Consider the following 15,900-nt stretch of genomic DNA (forward strand, 5'->3'; position numbering starts at 1 on the left):
GAGGAAGGGAAACAGGCTCCCTGCTGAGCAGAGAGCCCAATGCAGGGCTCGATCCCAGGACCCTGGGATCATGACCTGAGCCAAAGGCAGAGGCTCAAACCACTGAGCCACACAGGTGCCCCGCATGAGTTGCTTTTGATTTGAATACTTTTACCAAAAAATAGTCATAGACGTGGGGAACCTGGGTGGCTCAGTCAGTTAAGTCTTCAGCTTAGGTTGTGATCTTGGGGTCCTGGGATTGAGCCCTGCATGGGGCTTCCTGCTTGGCAGGGAGTCTGTTTCTCCCTCTCCCTGCTCATGATCTTTCTCATTCTCTCTCAAATAAATAAAATCTTAAAAAATAGAAATGACAAAGAGTAAATGATTACTGTCTTAAGGGTAGAAAATAACAAGTAGTAATTGTAGAGTACATTCCCATGGATTTGACCTACAGATAGAGAAAAGAAAGTGACATAATTTGAACATGGGTTTTTTTTCCTTTAAAGTAGGGGCCCAATTATACAGTATGTACCTCTAAGAAACGAGACATTAAAAAAAACATAATCACATATTATTATACCTAAGATAATTAATAATAATTCCTTGATATCATGTAATATCCAACAAGTATTAATATCTCCCTGATTGTCTCAATAGTGTCTTTTATAAAAGTGATTTGAAACAATCTAAAAGAGGTCCACATACTGCATTTGGTTGATATGTCTGATGAGTCTATTTTTTTTAATAAACATTTGTAATGTTTATTAAATAAAAATAGAACATCACAACCATGAACACTGTTATAATTAGAGGCCCTCTTGGTCCTCCACAATGATACTGAGCATGTTCACAAGGGGTTTCCATTATTTAGTCTTATTTTAAACAACCACCTTTATTTACTTATTTAAAGATTTTATTTATTTATTTAACAGAGGGAAACATAGCAGAAAGGGAACACAAGCAGGGGAATGAGGAGAAGGAGAAACAGGCCTCCCTCTGAGCAGAAGCCTAATGCTGGGCTCGATCCCAGGGTCCTGGGATCATGACCCGAGCCAAAGGCAGATGTTTAATGACTAAGCCACCCAGGCATCCTTAAACAACCATCTTTAAAAGAAGGAAAAAAACAGCACACTACCATTTAACTTGTTTAAATGTTTCCTCACAAATATTGAAAAATACGACAGTACAGACAAGGAATAATCATAATGTTGTGGCCAATATTATAAATATGGAATTATAAATTTAAAACATGTTATGGTTTAAAAATAAATCTGTAGTCAGTGAAGCTCTTCAGGGTCTCTGCATCTAGTAGGTTTGGTCTCTGTGTTCCTGATGGTGCTCGCCTTTATCATTTTTCCAGGTCTTTCACCCCCATGTCGTCTTCTTCCCATCTGTTCCATCAAAGGTCCAGGGGACCCATTAGGGTCACCCCATCTTCCTTCACCAATGTCACCTCTGTCCATGCTGCAGCCACCAGAAAGCCACCTCTTTCTCCACCATGACCATTTTTGAACATCCCACACTGACCACCATAGCTCATGAGGCCACTTCTTCCTCCCTGCCTGCCACTAGGGCTGCCTCTGCCACAGTCACCACCCAGTGGTGGGAAGGGTAGTGGAAGGAAGCCTTCAGGCTCTGGGACCTTAGAATGGTTCATTCTGTTCTCCAGGCGAAGTTCTGGTTTCCATACCCTGGATTGGGACACTGCCAGTCTCCAGCTCTGTGCTGGATGTTTCCTCCTCTGGATGGGTTCCCTTAGAAACTCTGGGACCCTCTTGAGGGAAAGTCACTTCTGTCTCCTCCTCGGTCTCTCATGTGACCCATGGGACCCCCAGGCCCTTGTGGACTACCTGGACCTCCAGAGTGACTTTGACATCCTTCTGCCCTCACGGGGAGGCATACTACCAGGCATGCTGTTCATCGGAGGCTGCTTCTTAGCAAGAGAAACCTTAAGTTTGCTCCCTTGAAAATCTTTCCCATCAAACCACTCCATGGCAACCTTGACAGCTGGTGGGTCTTCACAGGACACTCTAGCACCGCCTTTGGGCTTTCCTGTTTCGTTGTCCAAGTAGATATGGATCATGGGTTGTCTAGTTCTCTTGTTCATCTTAACAACTTCACACTGCTTAATGAAGTCTGCCAGATCATCTAGAATCGCATTGTCATTTAAGCTTAAATTGCACATTGCCAGAGTCTTCATCTAGATCTACACGTGGGCCTAGATCAAGATCTGGTCCTTTGACCATGAAGCCACCTCGCTCTCCAGCACCCACTGCTCTGCATCTTCCTCCCTGCCCATTTCTGCTCATGCTTCCACTGATGAAATACCCCTCTTTCACTGCCCCAGTTATCAGGCCCACTCATGTTCCATTCTCTCCTGTCTGGAAAATTCTCCTGTTCCAGGAGGGTGTTATAGGGATTAGGGGTTAAAGGAAATAGCTGGGGAATGGATTGGAAATCTGGTCTCAGCTGTCTGTGCGTATAATACCAGTAAGTTATGTTCCCATAGGAACTGACTGAGAACAACTATGGGAAAATATCAACAGGGCCTAGAACCAAGGGATGAACTGGACAAGAATGCTTTGGACAGACATTACTGGAATATAGGGACGGTGTCTTCTTTCTTCACCTTGTCACCTCTGGGCACCAGTGTTCTGGAAGAATCAGAAAAATAAATAACTAGTAGGAGATTTGACAAAAGTCATCTAGGTAGCTCCTGTCCTTGTTGGGAGAGGTGGGTAGATGGCTGCTACCTGATAATGTTGTACGTATGGCACCTTCATTGCTAGGAGAGAAGAGCACAAATGGCAGTTTTGAAACACTGTAGAGTGAGGCCTCTTGCTAGCTTCCCATTCATTTCAGAAAAGAGGTGAAGTAAACTACAGATACTTAAATAATTTTTTTGTAAATAGGATGAGCCTTGGACACAGTAAAAACCAGTAACTTATTAAGTTGAAAGAATTAATGTACAGTCTGGTTTATATGCATTACTTGTGAACTATCAGAAAGTTTATGGATGTATAAACACAGGTATGAGAAAGCTAACTGGAATAATCTATTCTAGCAATATATAATCTCTTATACGTTAAAAAATAGGGGCGCCTGGGTGGCTCAGTGGGTTAAAGCCTCTGCCTTCAGCTCAGGTCACGATCTCAGGGTCCTGGGACCGAGTCCCATATCGGGCTTTCTGTTCAGCAGGGAGCCTGCTTCCCCCTCTCTCTCTGCCTGATGCTCTGCCTACTTGTGATGCCGCTCTGTCTCTCTCTGTCAAATAAATAAATAAAATCTTTAAAAAATATATATATAAGGTAATGAAAGTCATTTGGACATTGTGCAGTGAAATTATGATTTGGTTTTCTCAGGAAAGTATTATAAAAGTAAATATGTTTCGAATAATCTTATGTGGCTGAGGAAAAGAAAGAGTAAAGCTTTGGTTAAAAAAAAAAGTAAGGTATAATTTCTTTGCATTGTAGTTACCACAACTTCAGAAATTAAGGAATTATGTGTCCTATGCTTTACATGTTTACATAACTATGATAAATAGCTTTTTATACACTCTCTTGAAATTGAAATGAAGAACATATTTACAACTGGGAATGTGCAGGCTAGGCAGATATCAGAGAGAAATGGGTTCTTCTTCCTTTATAAAAATTTATTTGGAGTTCAGGATGCCCTCTGAGCTTAATTAAAACTCAGGAGTCAATCTTTAAATCCTGAGCATAGATTTCTAACTATATCCAGAGATGGTGTTAAAAAGTCATAGCATGAACATTGAAAAGGCAATGTGGGTGGAAAGAGTAGGCAGAGCTTTTCAATAAGAGTTAATTGTTCTTAACCTGTGAATACATAATTATATAATTTGTTATGATGAACTTTCATTTTTAGACTTCTATGGTGGGACTCATTAATGCTTCATAGTTATTTGAAAAATAGTATGTAATTCTGTTTTTTATTACTCTAAATTGTGATCTCCAAAATATGTGTTAATTTCTTAATCTGATTATTAATAAATCATCTTCACTGGTACATTAGGCAAATTTGAAATAAAAATGTCATGAAGAAAAATATTTAAAATGCTACATCAGGAGAGTTATTTAAAAAGAGAATACCGCTAAAACATTAACACAGTTTTGGCTAAATGGACCGGAAAAGAGGGGAAAAAAATGGAAATGTTTAGTATTTTTGCTTTTAAGGGCATATACCAGATGAAAATAATACAAATGGATAAAATACTTGGTCTGATGAGGTCTGTTTAATAGTAGGTATAAAATAAGAATCTGATTGGACTTACTCTGATGCTAGGAATATGATAATTGCTATTTTTTCTTTTAAAAATATTATTAATTATTTTTAACAATTCTGTTTTGCATAGTCAATGGTTTTTAGATTCATGCAAATATTTAACACTTTCAATGCTGCTCCTTTAGTCTTAACTTTCAGACCTTTTAATTGGGATGATTTCATTTTTTTCTGTAGAAAGAAATTTCTTTAGACTTTCTATTAGTGAGAATCAATATTAGCAGCAAACTCTGCTTTTGCTTGCCTGAAAAATGCCTTCATTTTGGCTTCATTCTTAAAGATCTCTTCAGGGGCGCCTGGGTGGCTCAGTGGATTAAAGCCTCTGCCTTCAGCTCAGGTCATGATCCCAGGGTTCTGGGATCGAACCCCGCGTCAGGCTCTCTACTCAGCCGGGAGCCTGCTTCCTCCTCTCTCTGCCTGCTTCTCTGCCTACTCGTGATCTCTGTCTGTCAAATAAATAAATAAAATCTTTAAAAAAAAAAAAAATCTCTTCAGTGGGCATTGAATTCTAGGCTGACAGTCATTTTCTTGTAGCCCACTGAAGACATTTTTTCACTGTCTTCTGATTCTCTTGAGGAAAGCCAATTACCAGATATTTTGAGTATAATCTATTTTTTTTTAACCTTCTACTTTTAAAGTTTTCTTTTTTTGTTTTTGGTGTTTGACAGTTTTACTATCATATATATAAGTGTAGATTTATTATTCTTTAACTTGCTGGGGATTTCCTAAGTCTGTGGGTTAGAGTCTTTCTTTCATCAGTTCTGGGAAGTTTTCAACCATTATCTTAACAGGGACTGTTTTGCCATATTTTCTCTTTCCTATTTCCTATTCTTTTGGAGTACTGATTTATTTCAGACTTTCTCACAATGTCTTCCATGTCACTTAAAGTCTCTTTAGCATTTTTCATTTATTTTTCTTTTTTCTATTGAATTTGGCCAATTTCTTCATCTCTATCTCCCAGTTCACTAAATTGTACTTCTGCTATGTCAAATAGGCTATTAAACATGTCTACTGAGTTTTAAATTTTAATAATTTATATTTTTTAATTTTTTAAATTCTATTTTACAAAAAACACCTTTAGTTATTCTTTGTACTCTCTTGTTCTCTGTACATATTTTCAAGGTTGTCTTTTATTCATATTTTATATAGTTATTTTACAGTCTATGTGTAATTTCAGTATGTAAAGTCCTTTTGAATATGTTTATGCTATCTATGTTCACTGTTTCTTACCAATGGTGTCTCATTTTCTTCTGTGCTTGTTATTTTTTAAAATGTGAGCTGCTCGGGGTGCCTGGGTGGCTTGGTTGGTTAAGCACCCAACTCTTGGCTTCAGCTCAAGTCACGATCTCAGGGTCCTAGGATTGAGCCCTGCATCAATACGTAAATATTTTGTAAGCAAATCTTCAGATATTATAAATAGACTACTTTTTTTTTTGAAGGTCAAGCAAAGCTTTATTTCATGCCAAGCATCAGGAATCAGACCAACCGTCAAACAGACCAGTTGGGGCCGCCCCTACAGAGAGGACGACCCCTCCCTGCTTTCCAGACTAACCTTTATAGAGCAAAGGCTATGCGATAGGGCCTAGCCACACACAGGTGGCCAATGAGATTGTAACACACACAGGAAACTCCACAGTGATGCTAGGCGACCAACTGAATTACAATTTACCCTAGTAGACATTTGAACCAACCATCACCTAGTTCAGAATTGGCACCCAAAATGTGCCCAAAGGGCGGGGCCCATACTCCTTGGCAGGTAGGAGACAGTATGCGCCCCCACTGATTGAATACCTCCACCTGGCCTGACCCATAGACTACTTTTTCATATAAATTTTTAGTTGGGTGCTTACCAAATATCTAGGTGACTATTTTGTAAGTGCCTATTACTTTATTTTACTAAATAGAAGAGTAATATTGTTCTACAGTACATTTAGCCTTTGAACCACTAATCTGTTAGTTTACATGCACTTAACCTGACTTGTGAGATTATACTACATAATAAATTCAAAATCTCTGTAACAAATATTTATGATTTATTCTTATTTCATGTTAGTAGCAGCAAATCAGTTGCTACTACTGTATTGCTCCAGGGTAAAGGTAAATTGCAGGTCTGCTCCATGTATTTTCTCATTCTGATAGCCTATTTGAAAAATGCCTTTCTCATGGCAGGCAGCATGAGACTAAGAGATTGACCTGAATGTTGCACTAAAATTTAAAGTAGTTAGCATGTATTGCATCTGTTTATAAACCACTGGCTAGAGCAAGTTACAGGGCCAAGGGTAATAAATATAATCTACCACAATCTTATTGTGTTCAATACCTTATTCATGTTTAAGGTTACTCTTAATCTTCTTTGAGAAAATGAGCATTTTAATAGAAAATCCTCATCAGCAATTTTTGGCAACACAGATGTCTAAATGGAAAGGCTAAAGGTAAAACAAAAAACAACCTCAAGCCAATCTCTCTCATTTTAGGTCAGGGTTCATACATATTCTGTGGGAAAAATTATCATGCCTGTCAGTGCTTTAACCGATTTGGAAAAAGAACTTCTCATTCTCAGAAATGTATAATTAATTAAACACTGGGCAATAAGAGATTAATTCTCATTGGAGTTAAAATTGGATAGTTATAATAAAAGTGCATAGTTTTAATAAAAAGTTTTGTTCAAAAATGTTTTTTTTTTTTCAAAGATTTTATTTATTTGACAGGCAGAGATCACAAGTAGGCAGGGAGGCAGGCAGAGAAAGAGGTGGAAGCAGGCTCCCTGCTGAGCAGAGACCCTGATGATGTGATGCGGGGCTTGATGCGGGGCTTGATCCCAGGATCCTAGGATCATGACCTGAGCCGAAGGTAGAGGCTTTAACCCACTGAGCCACCCAAGCGCCCCTCAAAAATGTTATTCTTAAAAATTATTTTAAGAGTAGAAAACTTGTAGGGTATCTCAACATAGCAAATGAGAGTTACAGGATATTTCTCAATTATAGAGCAGGATCACATATTACAGTTTCTGTTTATGTTGTGATTATATCACAAATGCTAGATTGAATGATCATTTCCTGGAATCATAGAATATTAGATTTGAAAGGATCTGAAAAGTATGTCTTTCTGAATTTGAATATATTGATACATCATTTTGTTGCAATCAGTTGTGAGGTATGTCAAAATCATCATCCATGGCAAGCAATTATTATTAGCAACAGTTAAAATACAGACAACTGCAAAAGATATACTTACATTTGTTGTTCCATATCTTTAGTTTCATGAATTTGCATTCTGATTTTTTTTTTTAGTGTGGTTGATAGGAGTTTTAACTAGTCTGATAAGAATTTGCACTGTCCTGAGTATACAATGGCTATTTGTTTCAAATGTGAATATCATCACTGAAAAAAAAGGTTGAGTAACATTGGCTAAACAGCATATAGTCCAACTTCCTACTTTTACCAGAATTTGAAATGCAGAGAGTAATTCATCTAGTCAAACGTCTAATTAGCAAAGTCTATAACCAAGGCCACCTTGCTTCCAGAAGGGTGCTTCCTTTTCCGGAAAAAGACCATTTATTTTCTACTGCCTGTGTAAGAAATTTGGGCTGAGGCAGGAGAGGATTGTCAAGGTAATTTGCCTTCTCTTTCTAATCTTTAGTTTTAGTTCCCAAAGTAAAGGAAAAGTACCAAAGAGACATAGCCCAGAGTGTATATTTTGTGTGTTATTTGTGCTCTAAGAGTATTCTTTTTCAAATCTATTTGACTGCACCTCACAATAAGAAACAATTTAAATCACAACATAGGACACACTCTTATCCTTCCCCACAAATGAAACAAAAATTTCACAGAGCAATTTCTTGTTCACACTAAGTATGTAGTCTGGTCTTTATATTCTATTCAATTCTAGCTTATTTCATTAAAAAATAAATTAATTTTTGAGTCTGTATAAAAAATACTTCTCTAGAAAATAGGAGACAGGTTTCAATTTACTGACAAACTCCAAAGTTACTAGCTTTGCTGAAATAGTGTCATTCACAGAATAATACATGTCTCACATATTTATTTGAACTACAATTATCTCAGAGTTCAGAACAGAACCTGTAGAATCTTTTCTTCATTGGAACACCAGCTCATTACGTCTCACAGATTCTAAGACTCATTGTTTTACACATTTAACAATCTCTGAATTCAAGATGTATCCTAAAAATATCAGTGGCATGGCATAGTTTAATTGGCAGTGTTTTTCTGTCTTGAGTAACATGAACTAATGGTGAGTCTTAAAGTCTGTTTCTTAGTGTACCCATAAAATACATTAATCATAATGATTTAAACAGGCCAAACTCTATTGCTTATTCATTTCAAAGTATCCAGCTGATCAGAAAGCTTTTTGATGTCATATTAAGAAAATGTAATGAGGGTGTAAGACTTGCTTAAGCAAAAACCCTTAGTTCTGGGCCAAAAGTAAAAATGACTTGCAAACCGAGAAAGCTTTCTCACGTGCTTTCATTGTTCACAGGGTTTGATTATGATCTTTTTGCTTTTCTACCCCCCTCATTTCTGTATTGTTGCTTTTCCTCCGGTGTCCAGCATATTCTTTTCTCCTCCTCACCAGTGTTGAGGGGTGGGGGTGAGAGTTTCTCGGACCATGGTTTAAAAGTGAGGCAAAAGGTATGTCCAAAAGTTAAGGTACTTGGGGGGCGGGGAGGATTAGTCTTTATTTTAAAAATGGAACAAATTGCCAAAATCCTGTGTTATCTGTTTCAACTGCCACCAACCTAACACAGTGTAAGACTTAATGACTGCAAAACTGGCACGAAGGATGCCGAAACTGATTAGGAACAAAAATAAGTTTGCTAGGCTATTTTCATCCCAGCATGATTGAAACGCACCATCCTTTCCTCAAAAATAAAAACCTCTAATGAGGAAAACAGTAAATTAAATGCCACAAATTAACGTGCTACTAGAAATCGGAAGAATTAGTTACTGCTTTTTCACCCAGACACCACGATGCCTTCTTTTTTCCTTTGTTTGGCTAAAACTTTAGCCAAGCCAGGGCTGAGGAGGCGGGCGTCACCCTCACGCCTCCGAGTGGGCGTGGGGTCCTAAGCCCTCACCAGGGACCTGCACTGTGCAGTCTCCTCAGATTAGACGGGGCCCTGTAAGACCGGTCCAGAAGGCCTCGCCTCGGCAGGTTACAGGCGTGGGGCGGAAGGCGGTGGTCTCGCATTCCGAAGCCGCCTTCGGGTATGCGGAGGCAATTCGGCGGCGATAAGACTCTGGCAGAACAAGGTGTTGACAGTTGCTCCCGCGCGAGTCACCGCCATGCCCGAAAGAGAGGCGATTCCGCGGCCGCCTCCGCACTCTGTCACGTGACGGGAAGGGGGGGGGTTGGCTGGAGCGCGCGAGCTGCGGGGCGGGGCCTGGAAAGGGAAGGCGCTCGGATGTGAAGTATCTCGGAGGCTCCAAGTTCCCAGAGAGGCGGCGACGCGGCCGATGACAACATTAGGCCGCGACGAGCTCCGGGCAGGGGGGTGGTGGGAGCGGTAGCCCGAGCGGCTGTGGCGTTAGGTTTTACCGCGCCAAGAGCCGCAGCGAGAATCGGGCAGACGAGGGGAAGGGGGATCCCGCCCTGGCCAGAGGACCGCGGACCCGGAGTTCCCGCTCCCCTCTCGTGCAGAGCCGGCAGCGTCTCCGCGGCAGCGAGCCAGCGCCCTCGGTCTGGGCTCGCGCCCTAGCTCCCGCCGGCTACAGCAGCCGAGAGAAGTTGGTGTCCGCCCGGGCGCCTGCAGGGCCCCGGAGGAACCGGCCCTCTGCTGCCCGCCTCTCCGGGGGCTCCGCACCGGTGAGTGTCACGCCCGTCCCTGAGTCGGGGGCCGACGGGTCTGCACCCTCCTGGGCGACTGCACTCCCTTATCCCCACGTTTTGAGCTCGGCTCGGCGGGAGCTCCCCGCGCCGAAGTTCCTCTTCAGCTTCTTTGTCCCTTTTTGGAGTGGGGGATTCCAAAGGCCGGCGGGGGTGGAGTGTTTTGGGGCCCACAGTACGTGCGTGTGCAAACCTTACAAAGCCAAGTCAGGGGCCCGGGGGTGGTGAGAGCTTTCTGACCACCCTGAGTGCCTCCTCCCGAAGTTTGGGCGGACGGCTGGGTCTCGCCGGAAGCCCCCGCGCGGGGGAGAGCTGGTGCTTTGTCACTTGGCGCGGTTAAGGCGAGGCTTCGGTTTTCCTGTGACAGCCTCGGAGGAGGCTGTGCCGCGCACCGCAACCGCACCCGCCCATACAGAGCCGAGTGACACGGTGTCGTTCCTCTAAACTCAGTTCCTGTGGCCGACTTGTAATGTAGGAGGAAGACAAAGCCTTTGTCGTACTTTTAAATGTAATGTTTGTTTCTGAGTCCTTTCTCAGGAGTGGACTCAGGTTCTTAGGAGCTTCACAAGGAGCACGCTTCTGGTTCATTGAGCCGCCCACTCGAGACCAGCTGAGTGAAGCAACAGTATACGCAGATTTTCCATTCACAAAAGTCATATAACACTCTTCTTTATGAGAGACATCTGCTTTAGGGAACTTGCCTAGTTTCATTTTATCTAAATATTGTCTGAAATGATAGATAACTTGGACCCCTCAAACAGATGGGAAAACTTATCTGATAATATTATAAGCATATTTGTGTTAAATAATTTAATGAAGTTTTTGCCTTTCTAATGCTAGAGGACTTTGAGTGACTTCTGATTAGTATGAGAATACTATAGTGGGGTTATTAGTTTTTATTAACTTCCCTTGAAAGTTAACCTCAAATTAGTGCCACTTAAGGTCTTTTCACATAATCATTTAAAAATGTGGGTTTGTTGTTTTTGTTTTTGTTTTGTTTTTTGTTTTTGCCTCTTAGGATTTCAAAACAAGGATTGTAGAGGAATGTGGATGAATTGCTTGTTAGATTTTCTCCATTCCGTCAGCTGTTGTCTGCAGTTGATCATGTTAAGAGACTGTGGTCAATTTTTATGCTTGCTAGAAACCTGTTTTACAGTGGAATTATGATCATGCTAATTTTTTTTTTTTTAAAGATTTTATTTATTTATTTGACAGACAGAGATCACAAGTAGACGGAGAGTCAGGCAGAGAGAGAGAGGGAAGCAAGCAGGCTTCTTGCTGAGCAGAGAGCCCGATGCGGGACTCGATCCCAGGACCCTGAGATCATGACCTGAGCTGAAGGCAGCGGCTTAACCCACTGAGCCACCCAGGCGCCCCTGATCATGCTAATTTTATAGAACAGGTTGGGAAAGGGAGAGTAAGGGTATGGTTTGTCCTTTATAGAAAGTACAGCTAATTTCAAGTATTTGTTGCCCCTTTTTTGATACCAACTATGTATGGAATGACTGTAATATGCCTGTTCAAAGTACTGGGAAAGGGAATAGATGAAACATAAGAACTACCTTTTAGGTCTTTAATTATGGAGATTAGGTTGTTGCGGTCAAATTCCATGTGGACTGTTTGAGCCACATACATTGTACACAGCTGCTTGGAACTGGTTGTTTAATTTAAAAAGGGTCGTGGTTTCTTTCTTGTTGAATATTAATATGGTATCTGTGATCTGAAAAAGGTGCTGACCTTTTTAAGTTAGAGTACTATTACATTTTCAAGGCAATCAAATATGGTTTTTACAGCAGCACATTTATGGCACTTATAAATTTGGCAAGATCTAGTTTCTTGGTTCATTTTTTAATGGAAAACCCTTACACTCTGGGGATAAATAAATTACAATTCTGTGTAATGAAGTTATATTTTAGTTTTGATTTAAGAAAAAAATGATAACATGATTTTATTAAATTTTCATTACAAAAGTATCTGTCTTGTTAAAAGACAAATTGCAGAATTTCTTTAGTGAGTACTGTTAGTACATTTAAACTTGTTTTGGTTTATAAATAATCCTTCAAGAGCAGGTTACTTGGAACATGATTGACAGAGTAAGGGATGATACTTATACGTAGTTTTCTGATTTTGTGGAAAAGTCTTATGCTAATAGCAATATCTGAAGTGTTACGGTTGAATATTTATAATATCCAAAGCTGAATGCATTTATAGCCGTGATCTTGTAGAAGGCATATGTCTTACCTTATTTTTTTGAATATGATTGTACATGTAATCCATAAATATAACATGAATTAAAAAGTCTCTGAGTACTGCATTAAAGTGGCTGGGTGCAAGGAGATTGGTGGAGATGCTCGATTGGAGCAGTTGTGGCTATAGTATCATTTTCTTGTGGATGGGACTCAGGAAGGGATGTCTGGACTAATGTGTAGATGTAGATTTACGTTCCTACGTTGGAAACCCTTGAAAGATTTTAGATCTATCCTTCTTTCTACCTTGGTTCCTCACTCCCACATATTTCTTTGAAGGCATTAAATTGAAGGTCTCATCTGAAAGTTGTGACAGTAGGAATTTTTCCTCCCAGAAAAATGTTACCAAGTACGCAAGCGAGAAAGGTTTCTTCAGAGACCTTGTAAGGAAGGAATCCTTGTAGAACATCATACTCTTTTACCCTATCTTATTTTTACCTTTTTAAAAGATGCAAACAATGTAAATCATCTGTGATAGCAAGGACCTGTCTTTTTTGTTCACCATTAGCTCTTCAAATGCTTAATAGTTACTGAATGAAAAAAGTGTAGTTCCAAATATATGGCAGGAGAACAGAGGAGTGTGTGATAATGTAGTCCAGAATAGATACAAGGAATGAGATGGTAAGGAAGGATGTTGGATTGAGAGGAAGGGAACAGGTCATAATTGGGAAGCTCTTTTAGGGGAAGTAATTCTTGAGTTAGATTTTGGTTAAAGCTGTGTATCTGAAGATAAGCAGGTGTTTTAAGGGGGTAGACAGTATGAACAAAGCATTTACATCGGACGGAGTAATCATGTGGGATTAATAAGCACAATGAGGTTTTTTTTTTTTTTTTGGTGACATTATGAATAATTTTTCTTTTCCCCTTTCATGGTGACATTATGAATAATTTTTCTTCTCCCCTTACAACTGTTGCCTCTCCCAGATGAAGAGATTAGTATACTTCATAAGAACTAAGATTAGAGTACTTGAATTGTGGAAGTGACAGTGGTATAGTGAAAGCAAGAGCATTGAACTGGGGTGTCAGAAAATTTGAATTAGATTTTTGATTAAATCTTACACAAGCAAGTGTAGGCAAATCTCTGGGCCTTAGTTTCCTCATTTGTAAAAGGACAATAATCCTTACTCTGGTTGTTGGGAGAATAAAATTACATCATGTATATGGAGGGGATCTAACACATAGGAGGACTTCATGTTAAATTGTTTGAAACAGATCTTTGTCAGGGGTGCCAGGGTGTCTCATTCAGTTGAGCATCTGACTCTTGATTTTGGCTCAGGTCATGATCTCAGGGTTGTGGGATTGAGCCCCATGTCAGGCTCCACTGGTCATGGAGCCTGCTTGGGATTCTCTCTCCCTCCTTTGCTCCCCACCATGCTTGCTTGCTCTCATTCTCTCTCAGGGGGGGAAAAAAAAACCTTTAGATTATTAAAAAATATGTTGGTGTATTTATCATGAACTCTAATATCTACTTGACCTTTGATTTGACCCTTTAAATTACCTTTACATTTTTGAGTATTAAAATTTTAGATGCTTAGTTTTCTTTCAGTGAAGCATAATGTTTTCTGATAGAAATGAAGCCTAACTTTTTTACTTTAATGTTACCACAGAAATGCTAGATGCCTCAGATTTTTAAAGCTTTAAGTAAGGGATGTGTATGGCTGAAAATCTAAGCCTTTAGGCATTTCTTCCCTAGATAATTTGTTTTTGAAGAAATATCCCATTGCCTATTGTGCCATCTATTCATTGTTGTGAAGAAACGGGATTTTCCTGCTATTAAGTTAAAAAAAAAATTACCAGAAGTATCCTTTATGTGTTTTTAGTGATTTGAGTGACTATAAACCATGAAGGATCTCTACCTGCTGTGCTTTATTTTAGAATTCAATATTTCTTGATCAGGCTAATGGACTTCTGCCTCATTTCTTATCTAAGCTTTTTGGTCTGGTAGCTGTTCTTTTATAAATCTCAAAATTTCATTATATTTTGTGAACTCTTCATAGCCTTTATAATCCACAGAGCAATCTATCTTGTGTATAATATTTGCAAGAGAATTATTTTAAAAACTAAAGAGTCTTGAGTCTTAAAATGAAAAAGAAGCCATTTACCCATCACCTTCCTTATTCACAAAAGACTGAAAAAAAGAGCAAATGGTTTTGAGCTTGAAGACTCTTTTCAGATAAAAAGGAGAAACTTTTTGATTTAGGGTTGTTAACATGATAGATTCCGAAGGAGATTGTTATAGCTCCTGAAGGTGTCTTAGTAGGCATAGTTGGTAATACTACTACTACTACTACTACTAAATAATACGTGTTGATTACTATGTATCAGTTACAAGTTTAGAAATATTTGCTATGTTATCACATTTAATCCTCACAATGAGCACCTCCCCCTCCCCATCAGATTTTTTTTTTTTTCCTTTTTTAAACCTCCGGCACTGAGAGATTAAGTGGTAGATAGTGGAGCCAGGATTTGGACTAAACCAAAGTCTCAGGGAAGCTAAGTGGCAGGTTGTTGAGCCTACCAAAAGGATTTGAATTAGAAGTTTAACCTGAGCTTTGATTTAAGAGCCTGTCCTTTTAATCACCACATTATACTGCCTTGTAAAGTTTATTTGCAGTTGCCCCTTATGACAAGTCTTGACCTTCATGTCCATATCAACTGTATGATCTGAAATGAAAATATATTTTGTAATAAGATGCCGTATAGCCTCGATTTTTTAAAAATTTCACACGTGTTTGACATCCTATTTTGTAAATCTTGGAAATACTTACACTAAAGCAAAAAATTATTTGTTGTTCGTTCAGCTGCCAATTTCTCTCCAGGAAATTCCAAACTAAACTAGAAATATAAGAATATAGTAGATATGGTATTTTAAGGCGACTTGTTAAAATTTTTAAAATTCATACTTTCGGGGCGCCTCACTGGCTCAGTGGATTAAAGCCTCTGCCTTCGGCTCAGGTCATGGTCCTAGGGTCCTGGGATAGAGAGCCCTGGATCAGGCTCTCTGCTCAGTGGGGAGCCTGCTTCCCTTCCCCTCTCTGCCTGCCTCTCTGCTTGTGATCTCTGTCAAATAAATAAATAAAATCTTAAAAAAAAAAACTTTTAAAATTCATACTTTCTAAGAGTAAGACTGATGCATAGACATGGTATGGATAGGTTTTATGTAGAGATATTTGAGGGTCACAGATCTGTGTAATTGAAATCTATTGAAATTTCCAAATGAAATTTCCATTAAAGTAACTTGTTTTTTGGCTGCCAGATGCCACATATTAGCAGGATTAGTTTATCAGATTACATAGTTTATTTGTATTTGTATTTTATGCAGTCTGGTATATAAGTTTTGATGGGGAGTATGGTAGATCTGGGGAGAAAGGAGTCTACTCTAAGTAACATTATTACTGAGTAGGAGTAAGGAGGTGGAATGCCTTGGACATGAGGGCATGGGTACACTTCTACAGTACAGAGTGGGGTTAGGGAATTCTGAAGACCAGCTTTGCTTACTGTTTAATTTTGCCTATTGTTTGGACTATAATAT

At 39.5% G+C, this 15,900-nt stretch overlaps 1 protein-coding gene, 1 long non-coding RNA gene and 1 pseudogene across 7 annotated transcripts in view; 1 reads left to right on the top strand and 2 right to left on the bottom strand.

Annotated features, from left to right (window-relative positions):
* Nucleotides 1–1,117: 1,117 nt before the first annotated feature.
* On the bottom strand, nucleotides 1,118–2,368 carry LOC116866084 (annotated as a pseudogene).
* A 55-nt stretch (nucleotides 2,369–2,423) lies between these two features.
* LOC116866085 lies at nucleotides 2,424–9,572 on the bottom strand. Of its 3 annotated transcripts, none has more exons than XR_004382323.1 (3): nucleotides 9,374–9,572; nucleotides 7,513–7,658; nucleotides 2,424–2,633 (listed from the first exon to the last, which is right to left on the bottom strand). It is a non-coding gene; the product is annotated as an uncharacterized LOC116866085 (long non-coding RNA). The 3 variants fall into 3 exon arrangements; XR_004382324.1 differs by having other exon boundaries at nucleotides 9,255–9,572; XR_004382322.1 differs by having other exon boundaries at nucleotides 9,244–9,572.
* A 150-nt stretch (nucleotides 9,573–9,722) lies between these two features.
* OSBPL8 (oxysterol binding protein like 8) overlaps nucleotides 9,723–15,900 on the top strand; it is a 156,578-nt gene continuing 150,400 nt past the window's right edge. For all 4 annotated transcript variants that reach the window (XM_032854726.1, XM_032854727.1, XM_032854728.1 and 1 more), the window contains exon 1: nucleotides 9,723–10,101. The gene's annotated coding sequence lies outside the window, so the exon portion shown is untranslated. The remainder of the gene's footprint in view (nucleotides 10,102–15,900) is intronic.

This window comes from Lontra canadensis, unplaced genomic scaffold (genome assembly GCF_010015895.1).
Source record: "Lontra canadensis isolate GAN:19392208 unplaced genomic scaffold, GSC_riverotter_1.0 scaffold9, whole genome shotgun sequence".
NCBI lineage: Eukaryota > Metazoa > Chordata > Mammalia > Carnivora > Mustelidae > Lontra > Lontra canadensis.